The following is a 17,410-nucleotide window of genomic DNA, read 5'->3' on the forward strand; positions in this document are numbered from 1 at the left end:
ACAAGTATGGCTAACGAATCATCTGTTTACTATATTAATGGTAAATATTTTGGTCTGCAATGGTGTGTGGAAAAAATTACTTTTCAATATAAGCATTCAAAATTCTTTACCTCTAACACTACGTACGGTATTCCCAGGCGCGCGTATTGTTCCACTTGCCCGAATTTACACCCTCCTGCGTTGAAGCATCGAAAAAAGAGGGCGAATTCAATTAGAATGTGTATTTGTTGAAGACACTTTAAAATTCTAGAGATTCGTTCGCATCAATTCCCATTCCGAAGGGACTTACCTGCGGTGGAAAGAGAGGTCAAATTGCAGCTTGTTTGGCCTTTCACCGCGAAGAGAGTGGGGGGTGGGAGGGGGTGGGCAAGTGCCTGTGTTTTATTCACCCCAGAACTTACGGTTCTGGACCCACCTCCGTGCTCCATCTATCTACTTGTTGCGAGGGGGGGGGGAAGGGAACAAATGAGAACCATTCCGTTCCCCCCTTTCCAAGAAGCACTTTAAATAGTTTGACCCTCTCGGCGGATTCCCGTAAGGGTCAGTGCAGCGGCGTCGGTTTCACCTCCTCACAGCGAAAAGTGACCGGAAAGTAAGATAAATGATAGGAAAGCAAAAGTACTGCGGGCCCGTCTGGGAGGGTGGACTACCGGAGAGATTCAAATTCATTCCGGGTCGAGGAAAAAAGGAAAGGGAACATAAATTGCCCTTCTTCTGTCCGCGTGACGTTCACCGACAATCCAAGGTCGAACTTCTCCATCCCCCATCCCCCCACCCACCGAAATGGCTCCCGATTTTTCAGCTGAAACTTTTTTAATGACGGGGGAAACATTTCAGAAACATCTGAATTTAAAAGCCATCGCAGGGAAAGTTTATCCGAAGTTAAATGTGCGCAGTCAGAATGAAACAGTGGCTATCAATTCCAAGAGTGCGGTGAAATACATTTCAGTCCGCAAAAGAGTCCGCTGCGATGAATTCTCGCAGAATGGCAAAAATCACGGCGATATATTTTTTTTGGAGCAAGGATAGGCTGTGCGTTGAATATTTATATTCTTTTCCGTAATGACATTCCGCTGAAAATTTTCCCGACTATCCCTTATCCACGAGCAAAGTTACCGAACAAAACTCAATCCCAGTTGAGGGTTCTCTCTTTGCTCGCGATGCAAAAGAACTTTTTGCAGTAGACAGACCGAATTTTTCATCAGAAAGAGAATATTTTTTTTTTTTGAATGGGCTCCTAATAAACTTTTTTTTTCAAATTTCACGAAGGCAGCCGACCTATCGGGAGAAAAATGATTCGTTTAAGCCAGTCCTCCCCGTTATCCCTGAGGCCGTCTCACGTGATCTTCATCCTCCGTTCGATTTGCAAGTGTGAGTGATGTCTTCCAGCCTGCCGAGGATGCAATTCTTTCTCGCTCTCTTCTCATTCCTTGGGGTAAAAATTTTTCCCACAGTTCTTTTTCCGGATTTCCCCTTCCCTTCGAACTTGATGCACGATTTCGTTAATGGAGATTTATCGAGATCGTATCTCCTTTTTCCCCACTGCTCTTACCTCCCTCCTCCCTTACCCCTTCGCGCCCTACCGCTACCGGAAGGGTCAGGATAAATAAGTTGTCCCTCTCCCTCTCTCTCCGTACCCTAATAATGGCGTTCACTCCCACGCCCTTTAATCTGCGTCCGAGGGAAAAAGGTCCTCTCCACTCCACTAATTTCCCCCATCCTACAAACGCCCCTAAATCACACCTCCGCCTGTCCCGCGCCGAAGCTTTGCTTTTGCTGGACGCTCCCTCACCACTCGCAACGGCGGAAAATCAGACCTCCTCCGTCCGTATATCCTCGATCGTCCCAGCCATTCCTGTCCTGCGAGACGTGAGTGAATTTTGAGCCTGCCCCCCTTCATTGCTCGCTTACTTGTGCCGGTATAAAAAATTCAACCATCGTACCTTAACAAGTATTCCACTCAAAATATATCTACGCTACGTTAGAAAGCCTAGGCCTATCCCAGCCCATTTCCAACAGAAAAACGTAACCTTTACGTCGGTGTATGAAGTTGCAAAGTCACTCTACAAGACAGAAGCACCTAAAGCGTACTCTGTGAAATGCACCACTGTTACACGGAAGTGGACCTCGAAATGGTTCACGTGAGCCCATGATCCACCGTAGGTTTCCATTCCCATGAAAACTCCTTGGTTCGAGTATTTTGTGTAGAAGGAGAACCACGTGGGCGTAGTTAAGTTTTGTTCAAAAGCTTGACGTTTTCTTCCAAATATTTCTCGATGATTTGTGTAACTGTATTACAACATTACCGGTATTTCGTTACGTCTTGGTCTTTTAAAGCTCCTAAAATTTCGGAGCTCGTAAGAGAACACCTCGGTAGCTTAACTGGCTTAAGTACTTTACTAGACATCGAGGGATCTGAGTTTCGAATTTCGATCAAGACGGATGAATTTTCTTTTTTTGAAACCGTTGCATATCAGCTCAAAGCTCTCTGAAGTCGTAAAATTATTTTTAAATGGAATTTTAATATATTTTACTTCATATTAAATTGGATTATAATTAACATTAAAATGTTCCAACATGTAATTATTAAATAATTATTTTTTTACATGTATACAATTAATTTATACATATGATTACTTTATGCATATAAAAAACCATAAACACAGTAATCAACCCGAAGGTCGGTTTGGTAGGTGATGGTAGAGTTCACCCAGTACTAAGCCTGACGGCGTGTGAAATTCACACATCAGGGTAGGGGGGCCAGTTCCTTTCCCTGTTCCCGTTATGGCTTCCCAGGAAGACCTGGTACCCGAAAAATCATATAGCTTGGGTGGAGCTGCCGGTGCCCAGTGAGTCTTGCCCGGGAATCAAACCCGGGCCCCACGGTCGGTAGTCCACCGTGACCCACTTTATACATATATTATTATTTTAAAATTCAATTTAAAAAAAGCATTAGATCAGTTAGGTTTGATTCTGAACATTTCTTTGAAATCAGAGTTTTGAAATATGAAATTTAAGATGAATGAGTTGTTTCTTATAATGTGTACATACTCTTTGTGCCGTGCTTTTATGACTCTCTGCGAAGCATCAACGAGTGGATGGTGACCAGTGACATATTTCATGCAGAATTTTTGAAGGTTCCTAATAAAAATTACTTATCACTTTCCGCAAGTCCCTCCCCCATCACATCCCTCCCCGTTGGCCCTATATTATTTCCTTATTCAGTTTTACACGCCTGATTTAATGCCGTCCTGAAAGGCTGTTCCCCCCATCCTTGCTTCCCCCCCCCCTTTTCCGACCAACATTCACCCTCTTTTACGCCGCTCAACATCATCTCTCCTCTCAATATGCACGTCATTTATGAGTGGCAAACATCAGCCATCTCCAGGCTTTAGAGTTATTATTCCTGCTTGATTGCACTTGGAAAAAATATAATTTTCCATCACGGCAAATGCGAAAACTCTCCCAGTGTAGGATATTCCCATTAATGTAGGGCTCTACAAGTGCCCTCCGGACACCCTCCTGCCCAACCCCCCACCCCCCAGCCGTCTCGCCAACTCAACTACCCCCTCTCCATCCAGAGATCGTCTCGTGCCGCTACCAGACCAAATTTTCTCCGTCCTCCCCTGCTTCCCTCCCACTCATCTCTCTATCCATCTCCTCCCCTTTACCATGGCCAACTCACTCCCGTCCGTTCCCTTCCCCATTCTTAATCCACCAGCCTTGTACTCTGCACTCTTGCCCTTTTCGCCCACTCTTCCAGGAATTCAGCGCCCCCGCCAGCCACCTCTAGGGGAATCGTCCGTTCGGGAAAGTGTAGAGGAGGAAGGAAAGAGGCCAGGACGGACGACGAATAATCTCTCGGAGAAATCCCCTGGCGAAGCACTCACGTAGTCCCTCGCTCTTTTCCTCGTCGCCCCCTTCCCCTCCTTCCTCTTTCCACCACCAGCCAGCCCCGCTCTCTCTCTCTCTCCTTATTTCTCCTTCACCCTGCAACACACACAAGGGGTACAAATGTGCGAATTTTATGGACGCACTCGTCCGAGTCCGTCCCAACAAGACGCTCCCGGGTAACACGCAGGATGGGTCAGGCTTTCCAAGGCGTTCAGAATGAATATAACAAGATGGTACAAAAGAGAGACGTCCGCGAGCATACGTGCATTGTGTCTATATATCCGTAAACTTGATTTCCAAGTGTACCGAATCCAAAGTATTCTGGAAATGAATCTTCATAAAATCTAAGGATGGATTTGGTAACTTTTGTAGAGGAATTGGAAACATGGAGATTTCGGAGCACAAAATGTTTCAATTTATGTGATAAATTTTACCGTTTCATGGAGAGCTTCTAGCAGGCAATAAATATGTGCTGACATGTATTTCAGTTTTAAAAATAGTTTAAGATTTTATACTTTGCTGAACTATGCTTCTCATGATTGCTCCACATACATGTATAGGTTCGAAAATACGCGTACATGTACTCGTATAACGAGCTTGAGTTAATGCCCCATATCTCTGTAAGCAATTTTTTATCTAAGTCTATGGCTATTATATTCCTCGTGATTTTTTTAAAGACACCACAAACATATGAGTGATTAACTAGAGCATTCGTGTCAAGCAGTTTACCGAAATAGCGCACCATTAATGAAAAAAAAATTGGATCATCAATATAGAAAGATGAATTAAAAATCTCACGTTATATCATGTCAGTGCAACGCTATGGCGATATGATGAAAGCGTTTAAATTGTACTTTTACTTTATGCATATCCTAATAACCGCCATTGTGATACGTGGCATTAAGAAAGGTGATGTCATCCGTTATTTTTATCTGTATTAATGTAAAGTATTCGTAATGAGGAGGCTACGGTTATTTTTTTGATCATAAATTGCTCCAGTACGTAAGCTTGGTTTTTCTGTATTTGCGAATTTTGCAGTAGAAGAAAGGCGATATAAATTCTTTTCGAAATCCATTTTTCTTATCGTATTCCAGTGGTCTGATCTGTGGATATTATGTGGGTTTGCAAATAATGCTCTCGGTTTCACTAGTAAACTCTTTAACTCTAGATTCAAGTAAACGCTAAACTAAACTCTGGCAAAGAGCCTGTTTTTAGTAATATCAAAAGCCTTAGTTTTTGCCTTCTCGTTTGGTGTAAGTATAATTCTTGTTTTTCCTGTAATCCCGTCTCTAATACCTTTTCATAAATTTTTTCAGGTTTGGATCTTTGAAATGATTACGAGTCGCTGGCTTAACTATTGGAATATTACGCGACTAGGACTATAGACCGAAAAACAATTGAAGACGTGCCTAATTTAAATAAACTATAATAATCGCCTGGATAAAAGATATAAGAGTGGTATTACTTTAAGGCATATTTCATGGCATGAAGGCACACGTTTTGGCATGTTGTACCGCATCTGACGTGTTCTTTCACGTCACTCAAGAGTTTGCGTGGTGGTAGTTCAGGTGGAAGTAGGAACCTGTCCCAGTCAATCAAAGAGTTGATGGAGAAAAGATGAGAGGTTACTTCATAGAGTGCAGAGAGGAAATAGGTTTATATAAATGCAAAGGGGAGAAGGATTAGCTTAAAAGGAAAATGACAATGCTCTTCAGCCCACGTGTAGCCGCGCAGCATACAAGAAGAGAGACATAGTACGATAAAAAAAGCGAACGTAACGTGGTTAAAGGAGAACTAGGATGAATGTGAGTCTAATGCTAGTAGAAGGGTATGGAACACTCGATTTTGCTCACAACTCCGAAGAAATTATTAACGCCTCTATTTTCATCGACAGATTGGACAATTACATAAAATAAGGAGGATAGACTGCAGCACCAATAAATAAAAGGACCCATTCTTTCCTCGTACGATTTTCAATTTCAACAAAATAAAGTTAAACAACGAAAAACGGCAGACTGGAACCGCAAAATACTAGCCTTAGCTGCAAAGCACTTATCCATATAGTTTTTGAAGTCTGGCGACAAAACACCCCTTGCTACACACCCACTGGGTAGGGTGAAGGGAACGGTATACATTTAGATTATTTTAATTCAATGTAAATATAAATTTTTCTGCATTATCATATTTTATATACATTCTGGTGGAGAAAACGAGAGGATAAACTGTACATAATTGAGGTAGCTACCTGGAAACAAATTTAATGAATTTTTAATGCTCATAAAACTTTTTATTATCCTCTTTTATCATTACACTTTAAACAAAATTACCATTTCAAATTTGTTCAAATACCTTGTTGGTGCATACATTCTTATATTTAATTCTAAGGAGCTGTGTGTGTACAAACATCATCTTTTTCATGCCTCTGTGGTGTATGCTAAATGGTAGCCAAATATTTGAAACTGGAAATAATGAGTATATTTCAAGTGATTCGCTAATTCGTTTGATTTCATTTATGTAATGTGTTTTAATGAGTAAAAGAAACCAGTTTTCTTTAATCCAAAGGACACCTTGACAAGCTCACGCAGTTACACCCTGTCTCATGGTGTCTCCATGCGGAATTCAGGAGAAATGAGCGTGAGATTTTATGGTTATAATGACAAATTTTGTATTCGTGAATTATTTAAATTTATAAATTCACGGAGTTAAATACTGGGTCCGTCAAAATCATAATGGAAAATTAATGTAGCTATAATTATTATTTATATAATTATAATAATTGTAATTTCAGTGATGAGTTAAAGGTTTCTTTCACTTTATATTTTACTTTGCTTTATAACAGTTAGTGCAACTGAATGCTTCCTCTCATAATTTTACACATACTTTTTTCATGGTCTACGAGTCACGTGCTTAAGCTGAAATTATTTTTTTTGTTAATACTCGTAAAGGCTCTAGCTAATAAATATGCATATTACCGTGATGTTATAGGAATTACTTACTGCTGAAAGAAACTGGTAGGTGCCATTTCGTAGGTTACTTGAATCTTTTTATATTCGGAACATTAAACTCCTAGGAAAATTTTCGCACGATAGGATTTCTTCGTTTATACTTCATTCTTCACTTCTATTTAAAAGATGAATTTTTGCTCAAGAAAAGGCTAAGTAATTATTTTAAAATTTTCTTACCGTGTTCATTTCGGTCTTGTTACACAGTCAAGCCGAAAGTACCCCGAGGCGAAAAATTTAATCCTCTCCCGAAATGAGTTTAAGAATACATTATTTGAGGATAATAGCTTTATTGATTCAGAATATCCCAATAAAGCATTAAAAATGTATGTAATATTACATAATATATTTATAGCATTGAATATTAAAATTTTACATTTTTAAAATTATTTAATGCTAATATAATAATGAATAACCTAAGATTAATTTTAAATGTGGAAGTAAATTATTACTTACCAATTGTATTTAAATTTACATTATATCATTTAAATCGCAATTATTGTCAATATGGACTCTGTTCTTACGATTTATAACCTCAGTCCCGGTGCTAACTATTTCATTACTGCCTTAAGTAGGACAAGAGATAAAGGTCTACAGTACTGACTCAAAAGACTGCTTGGGTTCATGAGGAGATGAACAGTTCAATATTTCAATTCATTATATTCGTCATTCATTTTTTATATCTGAAATATCTGTACGACTAAAAATCATTTCGTCATTGATTTTATTTAAATGAATGTATGCTAGACGTGGAATCGATTCGGGTAGGCAGACATCTATTCAGGCAGCGTTACCACCTACGCAAATTAGTTTTTCTAATTTCTCCCAACTTAAAAATAGGTGTTTCATTTCCATCATAATATAATTAGATCCAACGCTTGTAGAGATACTTTCTTTCTCTCATTTCTCCAATCAACTCAATGGGCAAAGAACGAAGACTTTGGCAATTTATCCTCATACTATAATTAGTTCATTTAAAGCTTCTATACATTTATAATAACCATACTTGGGAGAACATTGCCAAATAACTCTTAGTACTTAATCATTTACCAATTGACATGAACGTGTTGCCTTCTTTAATGAAAACAAGTGCGAAAAATAATTATTATTTTCCTTAACATTCTGCACAAGCCATGAAATGCATTGACTTTTTTAACAATTTAATTTTCCTCTGGCTGAAGACCTCTGTAATATCGTCCACAGTGTTTTTCTCATTCCGCAATGTCTGGGAAATCAACGAAATATCCATTTTACCTTATACTAATTGAAATTTTTCATTCTAATACTTCCGTGTTTATATAATACTCCGCATGCTGTTGGAAGGACGTGCGGCAGAAGGTGTTAGGTACCATCCATACTTGCACAAATACTAGCTCATACGCTCCTACATACTCTTGAATGTGCATTTAATTATATTAAAAAACAACCGTACACACGCATGCCTTCATATATAAATTAAATTTTAGTTTGTTGAACCAAATACATATTCATATTTATGTAAATATATTCGGGTGTTTGGCTTCAATTTTGTAATGAATTCCTATCATGCGAGGAATGACCGAATGCGTGAATCTGTCGGTGACGGTGTATATCTTTAATAATTTATCTCGTAAAACCACAGTATTTGACCTATTTTGGAGTGCTTAATTCATCCCGACCTATTTAAAAACTTACGTCTTATTTATCTTTTCCTTTATTCGAAAATATATGTGCATTACATTTTTTGATATTAAGTTCTAACCCCTATCCCGTGCAATACTCCGATATCTCGTTAAATCGCTGTAGAGTAGGCCGCTACCTGCCCGTGTCCTAATTTCTCTGTAAATTACGGTGTCGCCTGGAAATAATCTAATGGTGGTTTAAATCAGTTTTCTATGTGCTACCATTGTTTGTAAGGGGATCTACATCATTTAAAAACTACAGTGAAAAGGTTGTTTCTGGATAAAACAAAGTAAAAAGTATTTATTATATAGCTTTCATTGATTTTGTTTCTTGAAAAATCCAATTCGGCTTATGACTTAACACATGTCACGTTCAGTTGAGGTAAAGGTGGATGGAATAAATACCGAATGGATTTATATTTTTTATTAAACATATTTCACTCAATTGGAAACTTTAGGAGATACTTCATAGGGGTTAGGTGGTAGAAACGACTCCATAGTCTCAGTCTTGTCCCAAAATAAAGACTATCTATCTATCTCGAGTCGAATAAACGAAAATAATTCCTGATCGACTTAGGTTACAGTAAAACGCACAATGGAAAAGGTCATGTTTAAAATTGCGGTGTATCCAGATTTCGTGGGGCGTAGTAGTATGGATAGAGCGTTTAGACATCTGATTGATGTGCCAGGGTTCGATTCCGACCTGAGCTTTACCCTAACAGTGAGATTTTTTGCTTGAAAATCAGATCTTTCTTTTAAATCCTAGTGGCAAAGGAAAAGGAACTAGACCGCCTACCCTGAATTTGTGAATTTCGCACCCCGCTTAGATTCTAGTAAGAGATGAGCTCTACCCTCAACTATCGAACCAACCTTCAGGTTGATTAGTGTGATCTTGGATGAAAATCTGAAATTGATCATCGATGCAAATTTTTTAGAAACTAACTAGACGATATGAGATGATTCTTCTGATAAGCCGATTGCCATAATGTCCACTTTGATTAAAAATATTTTATACATTTTGAATTGGTAAGATTAATACATTTGTATTGATTGTTATTACCAAATTCAAATTACATTAATGTGTATTGAAAATTGAATCAAGAAAGCTGTGAAAACTAATGACACCTTAATCTGTGTTTTTTTCCGTGTAATACGAATTCCGTTCGTGATATTCTTGTGCATATTCTCATATAATACTTTACCTTGACTTTGGATGGAGATAGTAAGCATGGAATAGCCTACAGATAGAATGTTTATTTGTAGCATACCGGATAGCAAGTTACAGATATATGGGGACTATGAAATAGATACTGGTATATCGTAAAATTATTACGGCTCTAAAGGGGAAGACTCTTCAAAAAGATATTTTGAACAACTGAAGAGCAAAATGAAGTGCTTGCTACATCAGCCAAATGGAAAAATAAATAAGTAGCTAGTAGCAAACAGTCCAGTTTCCTACAATGCGCTTTAAAAGTTGTTTATAAACATGGTAAGTTGTAACCCTTGATTCATCATCTGCCAAATCAAGTTTCTAAAGTAGGTAAGTAGTAAGGTAATATTATTACGATGCCATTCATTTCAGTGATTTAGGTCAAAGTGGTTACCCAAAGTTGCAACTTAGCAGTGGTTTACAAGTTAACTGTGATCGAACGATACTATGATAAAACGATTTAAAAACACTTGACTCTTACTAAGGTTATTTTTTAATTACCTATATCTCATAGCTCCATCCTCTAACTTAACGCCATTATTAATATCCTAGCAAGCATTTTGAACGTGACTTGACTACTAAGGATCCTCAACTATAATGGCATCAAATCCATTCAAGTGATTTCTTTAGTTTCAGTTAACTATGCTAGTGTTCCATTATGAGTATTACGATAATTCGCGCCATTCCTTCTACTCGGTGTTCATGGAAGTTTAATTGATGATTCGTTTTTTTCTCTCTCCGCGTGCCTTCCATTGAATGTGATGACGGCTCGCGTCATTTTTCCGCATCGTCAGCGAACAGGCGAAGTTCAGAAGCACCTCATGAGCGGGAGGAAACTTGGAGCTATGATATTGCTACCAGAGGAAAGCAATTCGTTCATATCGAGAAAGGTTCACGGTCGGGAGCAAACACGATGCTCAACTTGAACATGAGTTTACCGTCCTAGCCTTTTCCTCGCAGAGGAGGATAAAAATGTTTTGATTAGAACCAGGTGATTTCTGCCTTGAATTAATGCTATAAGGGGGTCGATATTTTCTCATGTGCAACCTCTAAATTTTCTGTATGTTTTCTTACTTAAAATTAGGGGACCTACCCCATAATTCGCTTGTTATACACTTCAAATGGGTTTCGGCAGGCATCTGACTAAAATATTGTCACCCTTGGGCTTGAGTGGTGAACTGAAGGAAAATTTGAATATTGGGTCGAGGGCAAAAATGTTCTAAAACTATCGCCTCTTCATGCATAAAGACACCTCGGTAATAAACCGGCAGTTACCACAAGTCACTCCTTGACTAACAACGTCGGCCTGACCTCCATTTTCTTTCACTCGAGATCTTCTCACACTGTGGCCCCGGATGAACAAGGTGTAAGGCCCTAATGCACCGTATACCTAGTTTAAGGTGCCTATTATAATTTCGAGTCATAAAGCAAGACGTTTCTACAGTATATATATATAAATATATGTACACATTCAAACACGAAATCCCGCCAAACGGCGAACAAATACTCATTTATATGGCCAAACAGGAGAAGTGGGGAAGGCGGAATCCAGTAGATCACGAATGCAAAAATATTTCCAGTCTAGGATATATTTTTGCATTCGTGATCTGCTGGATTCCGCCTTCCCCACCTCTCCTGTGTTCGTCCTTTATGTGTGTTCCTATCCTTTTTCCTTATATATGTTTCTATATAAATGAGTATTATATATATATATATATATATATATATATATATATATATATATATATATATATATAGTCCACTGCTTATCCTCTCCTTTTCTCCACCAGAAAGTATAATTTTATGGTAATGTAGCATTTAGGTATTTCACGTTACATCGTAACTTATGCAAGGCTGACAGAAAGGTAAAGGATACCTGATCATTTCTTGTGACATCGAGAGAATATGGCATCATAGTTTATAGTTAGTTTTGACCACAGAGATGAAAACAGGAAGATAAATATCGTTGCAGACAGTCAAATACGCGTCCTTTCCCTGCACGATAGGCAATCATTACAAAATCGAGCTGAAGTACCCAAATGTATTAATTTAAAGACTTAAGTATGATTACTAAGTGATGCGCACCAGTTTTTGCATGGTGCATGTAGGCGTGCAAGTATTGGTGCAATATGTTTTTAAAAATAATATATATTCAAATATATGGGTGAACAAATATTCCTGCGGAAATTGTTGGTGCCCTTACACTCACATATCCACTATCTTGCGGCGGATGCGGGGTTGTTGTGAAGATGAAATGCCATACCCTTTCTTTTTTTTGGGTGATGCCTACCATAGTGATTGAAAGGGAAGGAAACACATTAATGGTATGTTCATACCTACAATAGGATAGCAGAAGAATAAGAGCGCAAGTTTATATGCCAAAAAACCTTCGTTTTCGTGTAGCGTGAGAATTAGTGGAGAGAGCCGAATGGTCGCTGCATTGACCCATACCGTAGATCAGTGTATATTGAGCTGCAGTGGTTGAAAGGTCGTACCATTGATAATACATATTGAGGATTCAAGAGTCTCTCTGACCGGGAAACAAATGTTATGAGCTGTAAACATAACAATAGCCGCTGGTGTTAAACAGAGAGTATGCTTTTCTATTTTTTTCAAAAGCAACTTAAATAATTTCGTAGAAATTCCTGATTTACAGAATATTTCCTTCTAAACTCGTGAAGTCCGAAGTTAGTAAGTCCACTCAATTGTACCCAAGCCAAGAAGAGTATGTGTGCGTCCCGACGTCTGCTGAAGGTGACATATAAGCTGAGGAATGGTGAATCAGGTGTTGGTCAACTAAGCGTTGAATCCCTTGTTAAAATTTAGTGCTCCGATAAATGTTCAGATACTCTTGGTCTGTGAAATGTTTTTGCATAACAGACCCTTCTGGAAAATCGTTAGGGGCTCTGTCAAAAAAATAGTAAAGAATAAATGTAATAAGACGGAAAGAGAGGTGTGTCGTTTCTTATATCGTCGGAGTTTGGTGAGTTCTACCCTCAATCATAAACCAGTCATCTGGTTGATAAGGATGACTATAAATCATACGATAATGAGTGAAAGTGGTTCATAGATAACTTGACGTTATCATGTAACACCCTTCAAGATAATATCTCTCCTTGGCTCTGAACCTATGCCGGTACTTTCATAATTTTCTCACAATGCTATTGAGCCAGTAAATTACATTTTCTATCATATGTGGTGGGGATCAATTCTGATCCATCATTGTTATCTTTTTTGGAAAATTTTATGTGCAATGCTTGCATGAAATAGTAATTTCATTTTCATTTTTAGAAAAAGCTCCTTTGAAACATGTAAAAATATCTAGAAAAGTGGTAGTCTGAAATCATTTTTTAATGGTATGGTAGATGGCCTGATTTCTTGTGCTACAATGATAAATATCCATTTTGTGTTAACGCTAAAAAAATCAAACTTTGCTAAGGCCGTAATTTTTATAATAACCACACGATAAGAATTTTATAAGAATCACACGATCCTATCAATCAACGGAATATCGCTTAAAATGAAAGAATTACCAACTTGCAGGATATGTAAATAGTAAGGCCTTTATTGATAAGGAGAAAAGTGTCTTCCTGTGGTCACTGTAATGAAAACCGTATCTTTCCCTACTGGACACGTCTGGTGGCCAGTTTACATCTCCGTTTTGCTATCTTGTATTCACCTTAAGCCATGTATTGCCTCTCATCAGGTTTCCCAGAGGCCGAACCATTACCGGAGTACATATATAAAAAACTCATTCCCAGGGACCATTTTCCAACTCGTGTCTTTCAGCCACGTTAATCATTAGACTGACTCTTCTGTGTTGACAAAGTGAAGCGACTTGGGTTAAGGCAAATACCTGCAACGTTAAGGTAACAAAATATCAAGCATATACACAAATTATGGAGTCACAACACATTTCAGCAGCAATTAGGGGTACTTGAAAAAATGATTTCAACTTCTTAATTAAGCGAAAAAATTTTATATAAAACACAATAATATATTTTCTTAGGAAAAATGTTTTAAACAACCCATAAAACGGCAAATACTTAGTCTGTGATAAAACCGAGCATCTGTAATGTTCCGTATTTTGCGATAAAATATGGGATATAGAGATTAGTAGAATTTATCTAAATCAGTCGGATGTTTTAGAGTGACCGAAGAACAATCACACTTAAAATTACTGGTTAATATTAGCGTACATTGGAATAAAAGATGGTAATTAGCAGAAAAATAAGTAATTGGCTTTTAATAGGGTCATCCTAAATATCCTGAGATATTCTCTTTCGATATCTTAAATGTTCTCATTTCGAAACTTCATTGAAAGGAAACTACTAATAGAATATACCGAAGATTTGCTGTGAGTAATACAATATTTCGAATATTTCATAGCCAGACGTCCAGATATTGAACAATTAGGCTCATTTAATGAAAATCTACGTCCAAATAAGCTAGCTCTACTAGAGATGGGATATAGAGCGATTTCAGAGGCATTGTCCTTCTAATACCTAGGAAGAAATCACATTACCATCAGGAAGGGAGAGGTCAATTTGATATGAGCCACCAGGCTCCATAATGGAAGCAGGCGAACACGTGTATTTACTACAGCAAAAAATTGATATTGCGTAATACGAAATGATGACGACAGAAGCTTTATGCGCATCAGAAACAATATCCATGGGTGTCACTCTAAAACTGCACAGATTGAAAAGTAAGACCGGAAAACTCAAGGGAAAATACAAGACCTCACTTAAGAAAATCAAATTTAGATCCAGAGGAAAACTGCAAACCTGTCGCAGACGGCTTCATTGATATAATACGGTAACGGGTCTTGAAAATTTATGGACACCTATAAATTTGACAATAACAGAGTCTCTAAAAGACTATTTAAGATAGTCCAAAGTAACCAAACACATTTTTATAAAAACTAAAAAAATAGTGAGAGAAAATGATAAGAATTACGCAAGAAACAAAAAATCAAAGTCATGAAGCGCTTTTGGGAGAAAGAGGGTAAAAATCATCTGGGAAAAGAGAAAGTTTAACTGCGCTCTCTGAATGAGCAGTACGAAAATGGAAAAGAAAAAATATTTCTAATTTTCTTTAACGTTATAAAGAACGCAAAGCTGTGAAATAGCGGACGAAATTCTGTTGATATGCGATTGCTTCTTTTGGTGGACCATATCATTTCGAAACGCTGTTTGAAAGAGAAAAGTATGAAAGTGAAAAAATCTAATCGGACACTATATTCAATGGAGCTTACGGAATTCAAACATATGAACCTTTATATAGGTGGAAAACAGATTAATCCAGATAAAAGTATTGACCTTTGATAACGAAAGCCTTGACCTTCATAGAAGCCACAGAGATAGTTGTTTTGCTTTGGAGAGGTTTAGAGGTGCATTCTGTTAATGATTTTCGCCCAAGGACAGGCAGGCTGTTATATCCTCCGTCTGCGCTGCTGTTGAAAGGGAGAAATGATTGATGCACGTTGGGTGCGGCTGGTCTGTTTTACATACTCTGGCCTTACGTAACCACGATTTGCTGCAACATTGGTGATAAAATGTCGGCAGTGTATGCAATAGCCACTCTGCCTGTTTCTAAATATCACTGTTCAAAGGAAAGGTTAAAAGCTCTTCGTAGGTGTTCTTTGAATTGTGCTCTATCTTCAAAGAACTGCTGTATGTGGCAGCCATTAATTACCTCCCAGCAAAGTGAACATTATTAACATTTTTCTACAATAATCTATCTATAATAATCTATTTTCAAATAATCGATTTCAAATTTACAAAGGATAACGTGATTTAACTAGGCGATAGTGCAAACGTAAACATCTTAGTGAAAACTTCACAAGGAATTTAGAAAATGTTTGGGACTAGTTGGATTTGCGTTGTCATCCGCAGATTTTTTTTGGATATTAAGATTTATATTTTTTGACACTCTTTTAAGTCTACTGCTAAGTATTCTTCCAGCGTTGAAAAAATAATGCAACGCTAATCATTACTAAAAAAAATGAAGAATCTGTTATTGCATAGGCTTATATATTGGTTATTATAAAAGAGGAAATTTGTTCCGCGGAGGTTTTAGAATTGTGAACTCGCTTTCAAAGTCAGGGCGTTTATTATTGCATATCCATCATAAATCTAAAAAGATGGAACTAAAGCTTAAAAGAATAGCTCGTTGGATCATTGCAATAAAACGCGGAATCAAATTCCGTCAAGGTTTTGATGATGATGGGTCCGTACCGCAGAGATGAATCATGAAGTGATTTCAGTAGATATAATAACTATGTAATAAAATCTTAAATTTTTGGCATGCCCATTAGTTTTTCAGAGCATATTAATTTTTCCACTATAGAGCACCCTACATGGAATGAAATAGTTTCATTTTAGGGTATTAATATTTTGTGTTTGTCCAAGAAGAATATTTTCACTTTCAAGGCCTACATTTATCGTAGTATATATTTTTCTAAGTGGAAGACGCAGTGCCAGGATATGAAAATCTCGCAGAAGAAGGGTGAAATGGGTGACATTTGGTAGTTTTGTCCATCCAAAACCTACCTACACCGGTAGATTACTGAATAATAATAATTTTTCTAAGTAGCAAACACAGGAGGTTGGATGTTGCAGTAAGACTTTGATAAAACTAAATGTCATTGAGTTCTGATCTGCACCTTTTTCGCTGTGGAACCTCTCTTTTTCTTACTCGTTCACTTAGACATTAGGGATTTATCAAAATTCATTCCTTAAAAAACATTTGCTAAATGAAATAATTTAATATACGAAATTCACATTATTGTTTTCCAAATAATGGATGAAAATTTCTGCTGGGCAATCATATAGAAACTCCAGAAAGTTTTTTTTAGCACTCTTCAGCATTTGTAGGAAAAAGCTCCTTTTTGGGCATCGCCCGTGTTACCTGTACGATATCCTCTATAACATATGTTATACAGTGTAATGAGAAGTAATCATTTGAACCCGAAGTTAGTGGGCTTAGAATACAGAAATAATTGGAAAGAAATGTTTTTATATTAACACTAGCGTTTACCTAACTTGTACCTAATACGACCATAACGTTTTATGGCGGCACCGTCAATATTCTCACTCGATGTAGCTTTTCAATGTCAAACTGCCAGTCCTTCGTATCTGCCAATGGAAATTGCTCTTGGGCGCATTATTTCGATTTTTGTAATCGATTATATGATGCGTATCCTGAGTTAATAAAATTACAAAAATGCTCCATCGGAGCAAATGTTTTTATAGGGAATTGATAAGATTTAGCTGAAGCCGATGTGCTACACAATGTCGAACTATTGATTTAAGGAAAAAAATTCAGAATTTTCTCGAAGATTTTCCTTTCATGACGTGTTCTCCTAAGCAGACAACCCAACTCGCTGAGTGATTGCTGATAAAATTAACCGAAGTCTATGCCTAGACGGACAGAAAGAAAAATTACTTTGTTTGTTACCAGCGACCGCTTCCGCAGCCATTCAATTATCTTCTGAATATTATATGAGCTGGAGTGTCCTGACCTCTGACCCGATCAGACCAATTTCTGCTGACCTTGCACCACTGGGCCCTGCAAACGCCATTCTCAATGATGTGTTGACTTCCATCCAAATAATAGCACCTTTATTCCCCGTCCACTCA

General features: G+C 37.7%; 1 protein-coding gene across 1 annotated transcript in view; it reads left to right on the forward strand.

Annotated features, from left to right (window-relative positions):
- LOC139692158 (5-hydroxytryptamine receptor-like) overlaps positions 1-17,410 on the forward strand; it is a 688,417-nt gene that overhangs the window by 318,644 nt on the left and 352,363 nt on the right. The gene's annotated exons all lie outside the window — the stretch shown is intronic.

The sequence above is a fragment of the Hetaerina americana genome, unplaced genomic scaffold (assembly GCF_022747635.1).
Source record: "Hetaerina americana unplaced genomic scaffold, ioHetAmer1.1.p SCAF_4, whole genome shotgun sequence".
Taxonomy (NCBI): domain Eukaryota; kingdom Metazoa; phylum Arthropoda; class Insecta; order Odonata; family Calopterygidae; genus Hetaerina; species Hetaerina americana.